Consider the following 18,109-nt stretch of genomic DNA (forward strand, 5'->3'; position numbering starts at 1 on the left):
CTGTGTCATTATTTAGCCATGTCTCTACTAGGCAGATGCAATCTAAGTTATTTTCTTTAATCAGATAATTTACTAAGAATGTTTTATTATTCAGTGATCTGACATTTAGGAAAGCTAATTTTATTTGTTGGACTTCTTTAGAGGAGGTCTGCTTTGGCTTGATCGTGATGGCCCTGAGGTTAATAGCAGGTAAACGCATTGATGGCGTATATTTTTCACCATGCCATTGGCTGGTTATGATTACTTGTATGTTTTGAGAGATGGCATGGCAATTGTGCTATACTGCACCGTACTGACTGCACTGTGCTTTCGGGGACATTTGATCAGACGAGATGGCCTTGTGTGATATGGGGGGGGGGGGGGACGTCTTGTGCTGCTGTACTTCGTGGTGAGATTGTGTCTGTAACTGAGGGGTACAATTCCCTGACTGTATTGAGAGTATGGTATTATTAAACCACTACTTAGTTATGTACTTTAATTACTGGCCATACAGTACACGGTATATATGGTGAACACCCACACAAGAATACAGCTTAACAAAGAAAGTTATATTTAGAAGTATTTATTATTAAAGCAGCACCAATAGGTTACAATATTGAGAATTATGAATTGCGCTTATATGGCGAAGAACACTTAAGTAGGTCAAGAGCGTAAGTCCATGAGCATCATAAGATGGGTATAACTGACACCACCTGTAGCATAAGAACTACATAAGGCACACTCGTAGTCAGCTGGAGATACTAAGGGGGTTCCCTCCGGTTGTAAGCCAGCAGGGGAGAGGAATGTTCGGATGCAAAAGTCTGGGTCAACGAGGAATAAATAAGCTCCAGCTACGGGAGGCGGTACATATACTCCCCTCGATCGGCAGACAAAAGCAGCAGCTATAATCCAGTATGCGAGACAGCATGGATGAAAGCCAGCCAGCCTCTTCCTAGAGATGGGCTCGAGTGATGCTCCTCACGGGTAGATCCCACACAGCAGTGGGGTAGACGGTTCTCTGCTCCAGCAGCCACAGTACCGAAAGCAATATAATCCAGCCGGAAAAGGCTCTGCATTCGCCGGTGTAGATTCTCCGGTGCACTATACTTCACATTTAACTAGGTCGAACTTGACGTTATTTCACTAAACTCTGACACTTTTACTATCCTATTCACACGCGGTTCTAAGTGCTCTATTTAGACGCAAGGTTGCTCACTTCACTTGGTCGTTGACTCGTGGTGAAGGCTTTAACGTTTGATAAGACGATACGTTACTTTGAACGAATGATGAACTGAATGAACTGTGGACTAAGTGCTGCTGTATCCACCTGCGCCGTATTTATACGTAAGGTGAATTATCTAGTGCCAACCTCAGTTCTGTCTCGTATTACTGTGCAAACCTGGACATGTTGAGACATGTCTTGGCGGTGGCTTTGAACCTCGCCATTGGGGGTATGGTCGTTGGCGCCTAGGGGTCGCTGTCCAATAGGAGAACGAATATTATGGTCTGTGTTGTGAAGGGCCAGATTAAACCGAATATATATATTTATTTATATATATATATTTAATTGTATTTGTATATTCTCTAATATTCCCTGATATCCCTTGTATATTCCTTGTACAATATGCATTGAATATCCATTCTAGCCTACTGAACATCCCATAATAGTCTCCATTCTACTATTGGTCGAGACCTTGGTGCCAGGCTGCCATACCCCTCAGACCCAGTTCAAACGTACCGCTCCACATGTACGAACAAGTCCTAGTTCCGCGTAGGAATCTGGCTACCGCACCACTAATGGGACTATTTGTTCATAGTGCGTATATATACTGCGCTACTAAAGTAGGACTTTCTTTTCAGTCCAGTTTCTTACCCTCCAATAGAGTCACAGACGTAAAGCCTCCCCGCGACGCCACGTGTGGGAGTAAGGCCAAGTTCGCCTACCATCGGTATTGAGACATCGTGTATATTAATATTTGAATAGTCATATTTGGCACTATATCGTCGAGTTGGACGTAGTCTATTAAGCTAATAATAGTCTGTTAATATATAGTGCTTCGTGCGGTGAGAATACTACCGTAGTCAGTACCCCATCGTTTCGGGCAGAGAACTGGCTGCTTACCCAGGGTGGTTGACCCCATGTGAAGCTGCACCCGAGGAGCCCCAGAGCCGACGAGCGAGTGGACCTGTATACCGGATTATTCTACCGACGACAGCCCGCCTTCCCAGGCACGGATTATGCTTTGTATACTTTGATTATTCCATGGATAAAGACCCCCGACACTGCCGTGTGTTGGAACCCCCCCCCCTGGAGAGGACGCAAGGTGAGGAGACGCTCTGCAAGACGAGGTCGCTTCACGTCTCTCCCCCGTGGACCGGAGAGAGCCGGCCCACAAAGAGTCCACCTGCTTTCATCTGTGGTCCAAGGATCGCCGGCGCATTGAACGGCACTACAGTGGGTTCACCTGGGATACCCTTGGCCGGACGAGGCAGCCGGATTCTACCCCCCCCCCTTCCTACTCCTGTCGGCTTACAAGCGACCGGATTAACCCCCTCTAGTGTATCTAGTATATAATCATTAAAGTATCATTGCTGTTATTCCTTAACTATTCCAGGTTGTATATTTACCACCTGCGCCTTCAGAGATTGGACATTCTCTATTGATATACCGACGAATACTCTTTGCCATAAAAGTGCATACTATTTCAATTCATAAATGTAATTAAGTGATTAAGTGCTTGTTCTACACACCATCGCTGTGTAGAAATAAAGACCTGTTTCGACTTCGTACATTTGTGTTGGATCCGTTTCATCTACGTGAGAGTGTTTATGATAATATATTTATGCCATGTACTGGGTGGCCGAATATTAAGTACAAAGGTAGTGGTAGTAAGTATCATATCTACCCCTCAGTTACAATTGGTCCTTCGAGCCGGAGGGTAATTAGTGTAATATTAATATAGTGTTATTAATATTGAAATGGCCTATGATGAACGCTCCACGAAACGATCCTCCTAACCAACGCCCGCAGCGCGAACGACGGCTCCCTCAGTACTTAGAGGCTTACGCTGTCAGTCAACAACCTAGTCTTCTACTAACAGTAAACGCGGTAAAACTAGAAAGTAAAAGTATGTCTAACCCCAACGCCCAGACTACCCCGACCATAGAGGCCCCTACGGGCTCTAATGTAACTGACCAAGTTCACGGTGGGGACCAGTGGGAACCAGACATGACTTCACACCCCGCCAGTACTGAAGAAGTAGTCCCCGATGAGTCCCGGGAGGAATACAACGCTACCGAGAGAGAACTCGGCACGGAAGAAGACGGGGAGAGCACCGTGGAGATAGAACTCCAAGGCTCCGCAAGGAGTACCCCGAGGGAAGGCTCCCCTATACAACCGCCTTCTCCCAGCGAGGCAGAGAGGACCCTACAGCAGGCCTTCCTCATCAGCCTGAACGCCGCTGCTGAACGCGACCGACTGCAGATCCAGCAGCGAAGCGAACACGAGCAGATACGTCTAGAAATAAGACGCATTCAGATGGAAGAGAATGTGGCCCGAGAACGAGCCGGTGCTCAACGGGACGCAGCGCGCGACAGACAGCAGTCGCAACTAATAGAACAGCTGATCAGACGGACAACACCCTCTCCCTCCGCCAGAGGCTCCAGGAACTCGTCTAGACACACCTCCAGGGCGGCATCCCCTAGCCGAGTAAACAACCCTGAACTTGACCAACAGACGAGGTCTATACCCCCCACAGACCACCTCCCCCCACCGGTTAGAGGCTAAACCAGAGACTACAAGCACTGGATGACCTAACTGAAGACGAAGAGGAAGAGGAGGAGAACCACGCCCGAAGACAGCACAGTACTCTACCGGACCAGGAGGTCCGGTACAGCCCAGGCTATACTCCCGCGGAGCTGCGCTACAGACCCCCGACTCTATACACGGGTGAGCACGACGCACGACCCGCACCGAGGAACAGCACCTGGACAAGCGGGCCATGGTACACTGCCGGTACCAGCCCATACCAAGGAGCGGGAGGAGACTCGCCTAGGAGGCCTCTCCCCCAACGCTCGCCGATGTATCCACAGTCAGCGTCATACATTGGCACGCCTATGGTACCCGACTTTACCCAAGAGAACCGGGCCCAGTATACAGAACTCTGCATGTGTCTGGAGACCATGTTGGTGGATGTATTGGATGAACGCCACAAATACGCCATCCTACTGAAGCACTTAAAGGTACCCCGCGCACATAATATAGCGCTCGCCTACGCGACTTCCACCACCCCATACACAGCAGCGCTGGTAGCATTGGACCAGAGGTATGGGCGCATATGGGATTACGTGATCCAGGAGATCCGACACATCGACCGCTTACCCCCAGCAATAGACAATCGAGCACTGGACGACCTGTCCATCAGAGTGCAGTCCCTGGTAGGGATGTTGGGAGCGCAAAGAGAGAAGGGGAGGCATGAACTTTACGCCAACTCAAATGTGGAAAGGATCCTGGAGAAGCTGCCGCCCGCTCGTCAGGAGCGCTTTAGGCGGCAGAGGGACCACAGAGACCCGAATGGCCCCGAACCGAACCTCCTCGATCTAGCAGACTTCCTGGCAAGAGAAGTCAGCAGCCTACGGCTAGATACATTCGGACGGAGCACCCCTGGCTCCAGAGAAGGAACCAGACGACTAAATGATGGAAGAAGATCGGTGACTGTGATGCACCAATCGGAGTCAGTACCGAGCAGCAGGAGCCACAGTACCCCCTCCAGAACGGAGAAGTGGAAGATAGTGTGCCCCTACTGTGAGAAAGAACACTGGCTAGCGCAATGTGACTCCTTCCCCAAGCTGAACGCGGAGGAAGCAGGTCAATGGATAAAGTCCAACAAGCGCTGTTTTCGCTGTGCGCGCTCACACATGGCAGCCGAATGCCGCTTAAAGAAAAGGTGCACCAAGTGCGATGGAGCCCATCTGGACATACTTCACGACAGTAACAGACGGCGCCCTTCACCTGCACCATCCAGCCGCAAAGCTAGCGTCATGTACATCGATCCCGCCAGCAGCAGTGGAGCCCGAGTACTCCTAAAAGTAGTGCGTGTGACACTAAGCTACCAGAATAAAGTCCTGGACACTTACGCCGTCCTCGATGACGGGTCAGAGAAGACCCTGCTGCTCGCCTCCGCTGCGGCCCAGCTAGGGCTGCGGGGAAGCGAAACCCAAATGACAATTCGGACAATAAGACGAGATTTGAAGACGATAAAGGGCGAGAATGTCTCATTCTCTATCGCAGCAAGCGGCCAGCCTGAGCGACGGTACCAGATTGCAGACGCTTTCACCAGCCAAGAAATAGGACTGTCGCGGTACACATACCCCATCGCCAAGCTGATGGAGAAATATGCACATCTGCGCAAGTTACCGATCCCGCTCATAGACAATGCTATGCCGACCCTGTTGATAGGCTCCGACCATGCAGACCTCATTGTCCCGATAGACCGGGTTCATACCGGACCCCGAGGCTGTCCTGCAGCAGTCGAGACCCGTTTGGGATGGACTCTCCAAGGCCCGCTCGCCAAATCTCTCAACCGAAGTACAGCCACTAGATGTCTCCACTCCCGAGTCACAGAGGGAGAAACCGCACTCCTGCAACACGTAGAGCGGCTATGGACCTTGGAACAAATGCCCTTTAAGAACGGAAAGAAAGACATTCGCTCTAAAGATGACATTTACGCCATTCACCTCCTCGAGACAGGGACCAAGAGAGTCCCGGTCAACGGCGTGTTGAGATACGCCACGCCACTCCTGCGGCGAGAAGGAATGCCTACTTTCCACGCCAAGACAGACGCCACAGAACGGTACCTGCTGAACACGGAGCGGCGCTTAGCCAAGAACCCCGCCCAAGAGAGTGTATACCGCGCTGAGATTGAGAAGCTCATCACAGCGGGACACGTCACAAAGATGGACATTAAAGAGGCTGACCAGACCACTGAATCGTGGTACGTGCCCCACCACAAGGTCCATCACAACGGTAAAGACCGCATAGTATTTAACTGCAGCTACCAGATCGGATCCCAAAATCTGAATAAAGAGTTACTGCCCGGTCCCACACTCGGCCCCTCCCTACTCTGCGTTCTACTCCGCTTCCGCCAGGAAAAGGTGGCCATCAGCGGGGACATTAAAGGAATGTTCCTGCAGGTGAGATTAGTAGAGGCGGACAAGCCCCTGTTACGGTTTCTATGGAGAGAGAAGCCAGGAGATGAGCACCCAGCCATCTACCAATGGGAAGTCCTCCCCTTCGGAACGACGTGCAGCCCCTGCTGTGCGACATTTGCACTACAGAAACATGTAGCAGAGGACCCAGCAGCGGACGAAGAGGTCCGACACAGCGTAAAGAACAGCTTCTACGTAGACAACTGTCTACAAAGCCTTTCAACCCAGGAAGAAGCCGAGGCTCTCCTGATTAAACTCCGCGCCTCATTGATCAAAGGCGGCTTTGATCTCAGGCAGTGGGCCAGCAGCGATCCGCAAGTACTGCGCAGCCTCTCCTCCGAGGACAAGGCAGCCAGCAGCGAGACCTGGATGGCTACAATCCCGGGAGAAGCCCAGGAGATGACCCTGGGATTGGTGTGGCGATTCAAAACAGATTCGCTTCACTACAGACACAAGCCCCTGACTACGGAGCAGGGAAGGCCGGCGGCGGCGCCGACCACCAGACGGAGTGTGTACACAACACTCGCCCGACAATATGACCCGCTAGGATGTATTCTACCGTACACCACCAGGGCAAAAATGATTGTACGAGCATTGTGGGACAAGGACCAGGGCTGGGACGACCCCATTCCCGCACAACTTGCATCCACCTGGAGAGAGTGGGAGATGGAGCTCCACTCACTCCCAGGCGTTAATATGCGCCGAAGCTACTTCCCACCCACGGTGAGGCCAGAGACATGTAAAATGGACTTACACGTCTTCAGTGACGCCTCAGAGGTCGCATACGGATCAGTAGCCTACTTACGGGCCCAAGACCAGGGGGGAGAGATCTACACAGCATTTGTCCTCGCCCGCTCGAGAATAGCCCCACGCAAGCAACAATCTATCCCACGTCTAGAGCTCTGCGCAGCCCTAGCCGGAGCGCACCTAGCCACGCTCATCCAACGTGAGCTCACCATACCGGTGTCTAGAACAATCCTGTGGTCAGATTCCACGACGGTACTCGCCTGGATCAAATCGGACTCATGCAAGTACAAAGTCTTCGTGGGAGTCAGAGTCACCGAGATTCAAGACTTAACCGAAGAGTTAACCGGAGAAACAGAGTGGCGCTACGTTGATACAAAACAGAACCCAGCTGACGTCATCACCCGGGGGATGCCCCTGGATGACCTCACCCGTCGCAATGTCTACAGTGACGGCCCCGCATTCCTAAGACTCCCGGAAGGACAGTGGCCCATGCCTTTCCCGAGGGAAGCAAGTCCAGAGGAGGTGGAAAATAAGAAGTCTGTGTTCTGTGGATTGAGCACCGTAGCCTCCACCGACCCTAACATAACATAGACGATTGCACGTCCATAGAGAGTGCACAACAAAGAACATTCCTGCGGTACCACCCGGAGTGCAAGTCCCCCGCTGATATGTCAGCAGCTAACTACGAGGAAGCAGAATTGCTTCTACTGCAGCGAGCCCAGAGAGACTCGTTCCCCGATGAATTGGCCTGTCTACAGGGAGGAAAGCCCGTCCCATCCGACAGCAGATTAATTCATCTGGCCCCCGAGAGCGACGCTCATACCCTCATCAGAGTGGGTGGTCGCCTACGCAGAGCCCCCAATCTACCGGATGACATTAAATACCCGATCGTATTGAACAGCCGACACAAGGTCACAGAGCTGATTATAAAGAAATACGATGAGGATGTACATCACGCAGGAGCAGAAAGAGTCTTCGCGGAAATCAGACGTCGTTACTGGATCCTACAAGGAAGAGAGGCGGTACGACGCTTCCAGCGAACATGTCTAGACTGCCGCAAGTGGCGCGCGCAGCCCAGCATACCAAGGATGGCTGACCTTCCTCCATGTCGCCTCCGAATCGGTGACAAGCCATTCCACTCAACGGGTATGGACTGCTTTGGCCCGCTGCACATAAAGAAAGGAAGAGGAACCGAGAAGCGGTGGGGTATTGTATTCAAATGCATGACCACCAGAGCGATACACATCGAGCTTCTCCCGACCATGAGCACAGACTCATTCCTTATGGCCTTCCGAAGATTCACATCACGGAAAGGAAGACCGTCTACCCTATTGTCCGATCATGGGACAAACTTCAAAGGCGGCGAAAGAGAGCTGAGAGAGAGCTTCCAAGCTATGGGCCCAGAACTTAAGACCCACCTCGCTCCAGCACAGGTTGATTTCCAATTCAACCCCCCAAACGCACCCCACTTCGGTGGCACTTGGGAACGAGAAGTGCGCTCCATAAAGACAGCCCTGTACGCAGTACTTGGGGCCCAGACTGTGGCGGAAGAAGTCCTAATGACAGTCCTCACGGAGATTGAGGGAGTACTTAACTCGAAGCCCCTCGGATATGTCTCCAGTGATGTGGCGGATATCGACCCAGTTACCCCCAACACACTCCTGATGGGGCGGCTAGATCCTGCATTACCCCAGACAATGTACCGGCCTGAAGAAGCGAACGGCCGACGAATGTGGAGGTACAGCCAAGTATTAGCCGACAAGTTTTGGAACAGTTTCCTACTGCACTACCTACCGTCTCTACAGACCCGCCAGAAGTGGGTAAAGGAGAGAGACAATTTGACAGAAGGAACAGTCGTCATGATTATTGATCAATCACTGCCCAGAGCTATGTGGCCGGCCGGCCGCGTAAGCAAAGTGATCACCGGTGCCGACGGCAAGGTCCGAGCAGCTGAAGTGCTTGTCCAGGGTCGCACTTACACCCGTCCCGTGGCAAGGCTCATAGAACTGCCTCGACTCCCAGACACAATCGATGATGACCATGACCCTACAACCCTATGACTTTGTGAAGTTGACTGACCCCTACAGCAAACCCTTATGTGTAAATAGACAACGCGATTAATCTGTCTCTGTTTAACTGATTAGGTCTGGGACCTATTCAGGGGGTGGCTGTTGTGAAGGGCCAGATTAAACCGAATATATATATTTATTTATATATATATATTTAATTGTATTTGTATATTCTCTAATATTCCCTGATATCCCTTGTATATTCCTTGTACAATATGCATTGAATATCCATTCTAGCCTACTGAACATCCCATAATAGTCTCCATTCTACTATTGGTCGAGACCTTGGTGCCAGGCTGCCATACCCCTCAGACCCAGTTCAAACGTACCGCTCCACATGTACGAACAAGTCCTAGTTCCGCGTAGGAATCTGGCTACCGCACCACTAATGGGACTATTTGTTCATAGTGCGTATATATACTGCGCTACTAAAGTAGGACTTTCTTTTCAGTCTAGTTTCTTACCCTCCAATAGAGTCACAGACGTAAAGCCTCCCCGCGACGCCACGTGTGGGAGTAAGGCCAAGTTCGCCTACCATCGGTATTGAGACATCGTGTATATTAATATTTGAATAGTCATATTTGGCACTATATCGTCGAGTTGGACGTAGTCTATTAAGCTAATAATAGTCTGTTAATATATAGTGCTTCGTGCGGTGAGAATACTACCGTAGTCAGTACCCCATAGTTTCGGGCAGAGAACTGGCTGCTTACCCAGGGTGGTTGACCCCATGTGAAGCTGCACCCGAGGAGCCCCAGAGCCGACGAGCGAGTGGACCTGTATACCGGATTATTCTACCGACGACAGCCCGCCTTCCCAGGCACGGATTATGCTTTGTATACTTTGATTATTCCATGGATAAAGACCCCCGACACTGCCGTGTGTTGGAACCCCCCCCCCCTGGAGAGGACGCAAGGTGAGGAGACGCTCTGCAAGACGAGGTCGCTTCACGTCTCTCCCCCGTGGACCGGAGAGAGCCGGCCCACAAAGAGTCCACCTGCTTTCATCTGTGGTCCAAGGATCGCCGGCGCATTGAACGGCACTACAGTGGGTTCACCTGGGATACCCTTGGCCGGACGAGGCAGCCGGATTCTACCCCCCCCCCTTCCTACTCCTGTCGGCTTACAAGCGACCGGATTAACCCCCTCTAGTGTATCTAGTATATAATCATTAAAGTATCATTGCTGTTATTCCTTAACTATTCCAGGTCGTATATTTACCACCTGCGCCTTCAGAGATTGGACATTCTCTATTGATATACCGACGAATACTCTTTGCCATAAAAGTGCATACTATTTCAATTCATAAATGTAATTAAGTGATTAAGTGCTTGTTCTACACACCATCGCTGTGTAGAAATAAAGACCTGTTTCGACTTCGTACATTTGTGTTGGATCCGTTTCATCTACGTGAGAGTGTTTATGATAATATATTTATGCCGTGTACTGGGTGGCCGAATATTAAGTACAAAGGTAGTGGTAGTAAGTATCATATCTAGTAATACAGTCAGGGAATTGTACCCCTCAGTTACAGTCTGGCTTGTACCTAGGTAAAGGGATATTCCGTGTATATATACAAAGAATATACAAGGGATATCAGACGATATACAAATATTATACAGGGGATCTCAAGCAATAAATATATATATTCGGTTTAATCTGACCCTTTGTAACAGCCGCCTCCTAATTAGTCCGCACCTAATTAGATAAGCAGAGACAGATTAACCGTCTTGTCCACTACTCAATGTCCGTTGTGAGGAGTAGGGCAATTCACAAAGTCAGTGGGTCATGATCGTCAGCAAGGGAGTCAGGGAGCCTTGGCAACTCTATCAGCCTCGCCACGGGTCGGGTGTATGTCCGTCCCTGGACAAGAACTTCTGCCGCTCTGACCTTTCCGTCGGCACCAGTGATCACTTTGCTTACGCGGCCGGCCGGCCACGCAGCTCGGGGTAGTGACTGGTCTATGATCATGACGATTGTGTCCACTTTTAAGTTGTCCCTGTCCTTGACCCGCTTCTGACGGGCTGGACGGGATGGAGGGGGGCTTAGGAGGAAGCGGGCCTGAGACTGGTTGATCTGTGCTTGGCTGTGCCTCCACATCCTCCGTCTGTTCCTCTTGTTTGGTCTGTACCCCGTCTGAGGAGGGGCCGGTTCCGGCCACCCCATCAAGGAGTCGCTTGGGGTGCTGGGTTCGAGGTCAGCTACGTCTGGAGCGCAGCTGAGGGGGGTGGAGTTCCGAACTCCCTCTTGTGCCCACGGTTCTCTCACAGGCCTCTCGCCTAATGTCAATAGCCTCTCAACGGGCTGTACGAGAGAGTGGCCGGTGTCGCTCACCTTTGTGTGCAGGCAGCGTGTAGACGTGGGTTTACTGTCAAGTCCGTAGAGGGGGCCCTGGAGCGTCCACCCCAGTCGGGTCTGAACCGCGACTGGGCATCCTTTGGGTCCGATGTGAGCCGCCTCAATTGGGAGAATGAGGTCCGCGTGGTCGGAGCCGATGAGCAGGGTCGGTGTGGCGCCGTCGATAAGCGGTATAGGTAGTCTGCGTAGGTGCACGTACTTCGCCATCAGCTGTGGGATGGGGTAGGTGTACTGTGACAGGCCTATGTCATGGCTGGTGAAGACGTTGGTAATACTATACTGCTTCCCGGGCTGATCCACCGCTGCTATCTTGAAGGAGACATTTTCACCCTTTATGGTCTTCTGGTCTCTTCTGATGGTACGTATTGTCATTGTTCCTTTGGCACCCCGCAGACCCAGCTGGGCTGCGGCGGAAGCGAGGAGGAGAGTCTTTTCAGACCCATCGTCTAGGACGGCGTAAGTGTCCAGGACCTTGTCCTCGTAGCTCAGGAGCACTCTGACCACTTTGATGAGCACTCGGGGAGTCCCGCTATGCTGGTCTATATGGAGCACTCCTGTTGGTCGGTTGCCTTGGATCTTCTGGAGTGGTGCCGACTCGCGGTCGTCCGAGTAGCACCGTGACTCCCAGTGTCTGCTGTAGCAGTCGGTACACCAGGGGGCGGTCTGGTGGATCTTCGGTACTGGTGCCACCGCCTCGGCCTGATACATCACCGTGACGGGCCCACTCTGTTGTCCTGGCGGACGCTTGTTGATGTCATGCAGGACCTCCAAGTGGGCGCCGTCACACTTACTGCATCTCTTCTTTAAGCGGCACTCAGCTGCCATATGGCTGCGCGCGCAGCGGAAGTAGCGGCGGTTGGCCTTGATCCACTGACTCACCTCGTCCGTGGTCAGCTTCTTGAAAGTGTCACATTGATACAGCCGATGTTTCCCTTCACAGTACTGGCATTCAATCTTCCACTCCTCTTTCGTCGAGGGGGTGTTGTGGTTCTTGTGCTGCGGTACTGATTCGACTTGGTGCATAACGGTCACCGACCGGCGGTTATCATTGGATCCCCGAGGTCCATCTCTTGGGCTTGGTCCACTCCACACGAACGTATCCAGTCGTAGGCTGCTGACTTCTCTCGCGAGGAAGTCGGCCAGGTCTAGGAGGGATGGTTCGGGACCGTCGGGATCACGGTGGTCTCTCTGCCGCCGAAAGCGCTCTTGGCGGGCTGGAGGGAGCTTCTCTAATATCCGTTCTACATTAGAGTTAGCATGCAGTTCATGTATCGCCTTTTCCCTTTGGGACCCCAGCATCCCTACCAGGGATTGTACCTTGATAGAGAGGTCATCCAATGCTCTATTGTCTTTGGCTGGGGGGAGACGATCAATATTCCTTATCTCTTGTATCACGTAGTCCCATATGCGTCCATAGCGCTGGTCGAGGGCCACTAGAGCCGCGGAGTATGGGGTGCTTGAGTTGGAGTATGCCAGCGCTATATTATGCGCTCTGGGCACCTTGAGATGCTTGAGGAGGATAGCATATTTGTACGACTCATCAGGGACGTCGGACATCATAGTCTCTAAGCACATCCGTAATTCCGTGTACTGTGCCCTGTCCTCGTGCGTAAAGTCCGGGAACGTCGGTGTGCCAAGGTACGATGCCATGGATGGCTGGCACATCGGTGAGCGTTGGGGAAGAGGCCTCCTGGGCGCGTCTCCCCGTACGTGTTGTCGTGGGTTGGTACTTGGTGGGTACCAGGGGCCGGGTACCCAGGTGCTGTTCCTCTGTGCTGACTGTACGTCAAACTCACCCGTGAATTGGGTCGGGGGTTTGTAGTGCAGTGGCTCGGGGCTGACGTCTGGGCTGTACTGGGCCTCCTGGTCCAGAGTACGTTGCTGCTGGTCGGGGCTGTACTGGGCCTCCTCTTCCTCTTCCTCTTCCTCTGCTAGGTCCTGGAGTCTTCTAGTCAGTCTCTCGGCGACGTAGGCCGGTTCTTCCCGGTTGCTGGGTCTCGTATGGACCGGTCGGGGAGGGGGTTCGGAGGCGTGGACAGGATCCTCCTGTTGGCGGGGTCCCGGGTCGCTTGGTCGGGTAGGGGAATGTGCCCTAGACCCTTGTCGTGATGATCTCCGGGAGCTCCGTGCGGAGAGAGGGGGTGTCGCCATGGCGATCAATTGTTCTACCATCTGCGCCTGCAGCCGGTCGCGCTGTGCTTCTCGGTGGGCATTGGCGGCGTCGCGCTGTGCATTGGCGCTGGCATGGACGGCGTCGCGCTGTGCATTGGCGCTGGCATGGGCGGCGTGGAGCTGTGCATTGGCGGCGGCGCGCTGTGCATTGGCGGCGGCGTGCTGTGCATCGGCGCGGCCTCTTTCGATGTTCTCTTCCGTCTGAAGGCGTCTGGTCTCCAGTCTTATGCGGTCGTCTTCACTCCTTTGTTGCGCCTGGAAGCGCTCTCGCTCGGTTGCAGCGTGTTCGCGCTCACTAAGGGCTTGCGCTTGGAGTTGCGCGTGAAGGCGCTCTCGTTGGTCTGCAGCTTGTTCGCGCTTGCTCGTCTGTTGCGCTTGAAGTCGATCGCGTTCACCCTGAAGTCGATCGCGTTCGGTGGAGGCTGCCAGGGTGGCGATGAATGCCTGCGCCAGCATCTTGTCCGCTTCGCTGGGGGAAGACACCGACGGAGGTGATCGGCTTCTGGCAGTGCTCGTTGGAGATCTGTTCTCTGGGCGCGCCTCGAGGTCCGTCTCCTGGGCGCGCTTCTCTTCTGGTAGTGGGTCGGGTTCTGTCCCTGGAGCGCTTTCTTTATCCTGGAGCTCTCCGGGGACCGTCCCGTTGACGTTGTCTGGGGGTATAGTCATGTCATGTCCCCCCTGGTCCCCCCCGTGGGCTTGGTCAGTTTCGTTAGAACCCACTGGGGTCTCTACTGGCAGGGTCGTCTGGTCGGTAGGGTTTGACATGCTTTTACTATCCGCTTTATCCCTATTTAACGTCTGTATAAAGCTAGGTATTAGACTGACAGCGTATGCCTCTAGATAGGGAGGTGGCTGACGTCTGCGCTGCGGGCGTTCTAGCTCGGGAGAGCTGCTTGGGGAGTGTTCACCGCTGGCCATGGTTAATATCAATATTATATTTAGATATTACACTGATACCCTCCGGCTCGAAGGACCAATTGTAACTGAGGGGTACAATTCCCTGACTGTATTGAGAGTATGGTATTATTAAACCACTACTTAGTTATGTACTTTAATTACTGGCCATACAGTACACGGTATATATGGTGAACACCCACACAAGAATACAGCTTAACAAAGAAAGTTATATTTAGAAGTATTTATTATTAAAGCAGCACCAATAGGTTACAATATTGAGAATTATGAATTGCGCTTATATGGCGAAGAACACTTAAGTAGGTCAAGAGCGTAAGTCCATGAGCATCATAAGATGGGTATAACTGACACCACCTGTAGCATAAGAACTACATAAGGCACACTCGTAGTCAGCTGGAGATACTAAGGGGGTTCCCTCCGGTTGTAAGCCAGCAGGGGAGAGGAATGTTCGGATGCAAAAGTCTGGGTCAACGAGGAATAAATAAGCTCCAGCTACGGGAGGCGGTACATATACTCCCCTCGATCGGCAGACAAAAGCAGCAGCTATAATCCAGTATGCGCGACAGCATGGATGAAAGCCAGCCAGCCTCTTCCTAGAGACGGGCTCGAGTGATGCTCCTCACGGGTAGATCCCACACAGCAGTGGGGTAGACGGTTCTCTGCTCCAGCAGCCACAGTACCGAAAGCAATATAATCCAGCCGGAAAAGGCTCTGCATTCGCCGGTGTAGATTCTCCGGTGCACTATACTTCACATTTAACTAGGTCGAACTTGACGTTATTTCACTAAACTCTGACACTTTTACTATCCTATTCGCACGCGGTTCTAAGTGCTCTATTTAGACGCAAGGTTGCTCACTTCACTTGGTCGTTGACTCGTGGTGAAGGCTTTAACGTTTGATAAGACGATACGTTACTTTGAACGAATGATGAACTGAATGAACTGTGGACTAAGTGCTGCTGTATCCACCTGTGCCGTATTTATACGTAAGGTGAATTATCTAGTGCCAACCTCAGTTCTGTCTCGTATTACTGCGCAAACCTGGACATGTTGAGACATGTCTTGGCGGTGGCTTTGAACTCGCCATTGGGGGTATGGTCGTTGGCGCCTAGGGGTCGCTGTCCAATAGGAGAACGAATATTATGGTCTGGCTTGTACCTAGGTAAAGGGATATTCCGTGTATATATACAAATAATATACAAGGGATATCAGACGATATACAAATATTATACAGGGGATCTCAAGCAATAAATATATATATTCGGTTTAATCTGACCCTTTGTAACAGTGTCCTTCATGAATCTCTCGTGCTGGTATGAGCTTAATATTCTTGGAGGCCATCAAGGCATGACGCATGTTTGCTGATAGGAGCTTTGAACCTAAGCGATTTGGGAAGAAGCCATTTCTTTGAAAACGTTCTGGGTTATTCCAGAAAACATTGAAGTTGTCAATGAATTTCAGGCCGTGTACGAGACATGCAGCCCCTAACCATGAATTAAAATTTAGGAGTCGACTGAATGCTTCCTGTCCTCTGCGAAAGCATGCAATTGGTCCACTGATGGACACATCAGTGTTTGTGTACACAGACTGATGTTTGTCTAGTGTGTTCATTAAACGTGTGAAATCGTCTTTCAAAGTCTCTGTGCCAGTCTTCTTTCGCAGGATGTCAAACGATCCAGAGTGAATGACAATTTTTGTTATTCCCGGTCTGATTAGTGTTGGAAGTTTTTCGGCCAGCTCTTTCACAGATGTATTGTCTAGACAGATATTTTCTGTGTTTGCCATCTCCACATACCTTGTTGTGGAATCTCCAATCAGTATACAGTCTATTTTCTGTGTGAGGTTAGCATTTTTCTTTCCAACAGTTTTGGGGCCGTTTGTTTTTGGGCTAGGCCTAGTCTGCCGGTTCTTTCCACAGTCCTGTGGCCTTGGTGAAGCCTCGTTAGCCTTCTCAATAGCCGGCATGTTAACGCTGGTCCCGTACCTTCGGCGTTGGCTACCGCGACGTTCTCGGCGCATGATAGTCTCTTCGCTGTTAGCCGTTCGCTCGGTCTGGGTCGTGTTTGCTAGCCGTGTCGCTAGTGGCTCTGTTTTCCTCGTCGTCTCGTCGTTAGCGGGTGCTCCGATGTGCCGGCTGTTAGCTTCGCTAGCATTAGCGTGAGCTCCGGCATGCCAGCTGTTTGCTTCGCTAGTGTTAGCGTGAGCTCCGGTATTCTTGCTATTAGCGTCGTTAGCGTGAGCTCCGTTTCGCTCGCTGTTTGCTTCGTTAGCGTTGTTAGCCACGCTTCTATGTCTCTTTGCTTTGGGTGTTGATATGCATGTTTCCGAGAGTAGGTTGAAACTATTTCCTGGCGGTACCGGGGGTGAGGTCCTGGTTCGTTTTTTTCTCCTTTTATCCTTGACGGTGATCCACTGCTTTGGTCTAGCTCCTTGGTTGTGCCAAGGACCGTCTTTTGGGTGGTGCTGTTCTGTAGCTACTAGCATAGGCCAGGTCTCAATCATGGTATTGTTGGCTATATTTGTAGTCAGTGATGTACCTGAACGCGTTCAATGAACGATCGTTCATGAACGCGTTCGTATTTTGGGCGAACTTGAACTGAACGTACTGTATATCTGCTAAATGAACGTAATTGAGAACGCGTTCATTCTCAACCCTGTGTAACGGAGTTCAAAAGTGCGTTCATTCTCAGCACTCTATTATAACGGCGTTCAAATATGTGCCATATTCATAATGCATTTCAGCCGAAAACTCAGTTAAAACACTGTAAACAGGCTTAAAGATTATGCGTAAAACCACCCGATCTGGCAACTAGCCTGTCACCCCCCTGTTACGTCATCAGACTCCTCCTCACAACAAGCAGTGGAACAGGAATCTGCGCGCAGAAGCCGAGAGCTGCAGCAGCAGCAGCAGCACTCTCTCAGTCAGAGTCAGACTCTACCTCTAGACGTCGGCGTATGCATTTAAAAGAGTTTACAATTCAAACGATTTGATAAACTTCTACTTTCAGCCCGGAAATGCATTCTGATAAACTGAATTAAGGATAAGCCTCCATTTTTACAAATGTGGTATAGAGAGATCTTCGGTGTGCTCCTACCCCATGAAAGACACTGTGCAATGCATAGAGTCAACGACGCTTCCTTTCAGGAGGTGTGGGCCCCACTATTAGACTATTATCCTGCTGAAATGTATCGGATCCTTCTAAAGGCCCAGTGCCCCATTGTATGGACAGACCTACAGTAGGATAGGACAAAATAAATATATGTATGTCTACATGTGAATGCGCTCGAGGCAAGTGCAATACTGTACAGTGCCTGTCTTGGTCTGCTTTCCTTTGTGCTTGTTTTTCTTTTTGTTTTGTTTTTGCTTGCTTATGGTGTGGATGATGGCATAGAGATGAACTGGAGGACCCCCCCCCCCTTGTCCCAATGTGTGTTTTTGTAATGTAAGTAACTGTACGTGAAAAATCTATAATAAAAAATAAATAAAAAAAGAACTAAAAAGAACTAAATTAGTTCATTTTTGAAACCATGAACTTTAGTTCAACATTTTGAATTATGAACTATGAACTGAACTAGTTCATTTAAAAAAATTGAACTGTGAACTGAACTAGTTCATGTAGAAAGTGAACTTTCCCAACACTGTTTGTAGTAGCTTCAAACATAG

The sequence above is a fragment of the Notolepis coatsorum genome, assembly GCF_963971535.1.
Source record: "Notolepis coatsorum genome assembly, chromosome: 19".
Taxonomy (NCBI): Eukaryota; Metazoa; Chordata; class Actinopteri; order Aulopiformes; family Paralepididae; genus Notolepis; species Notolepis coatsorum.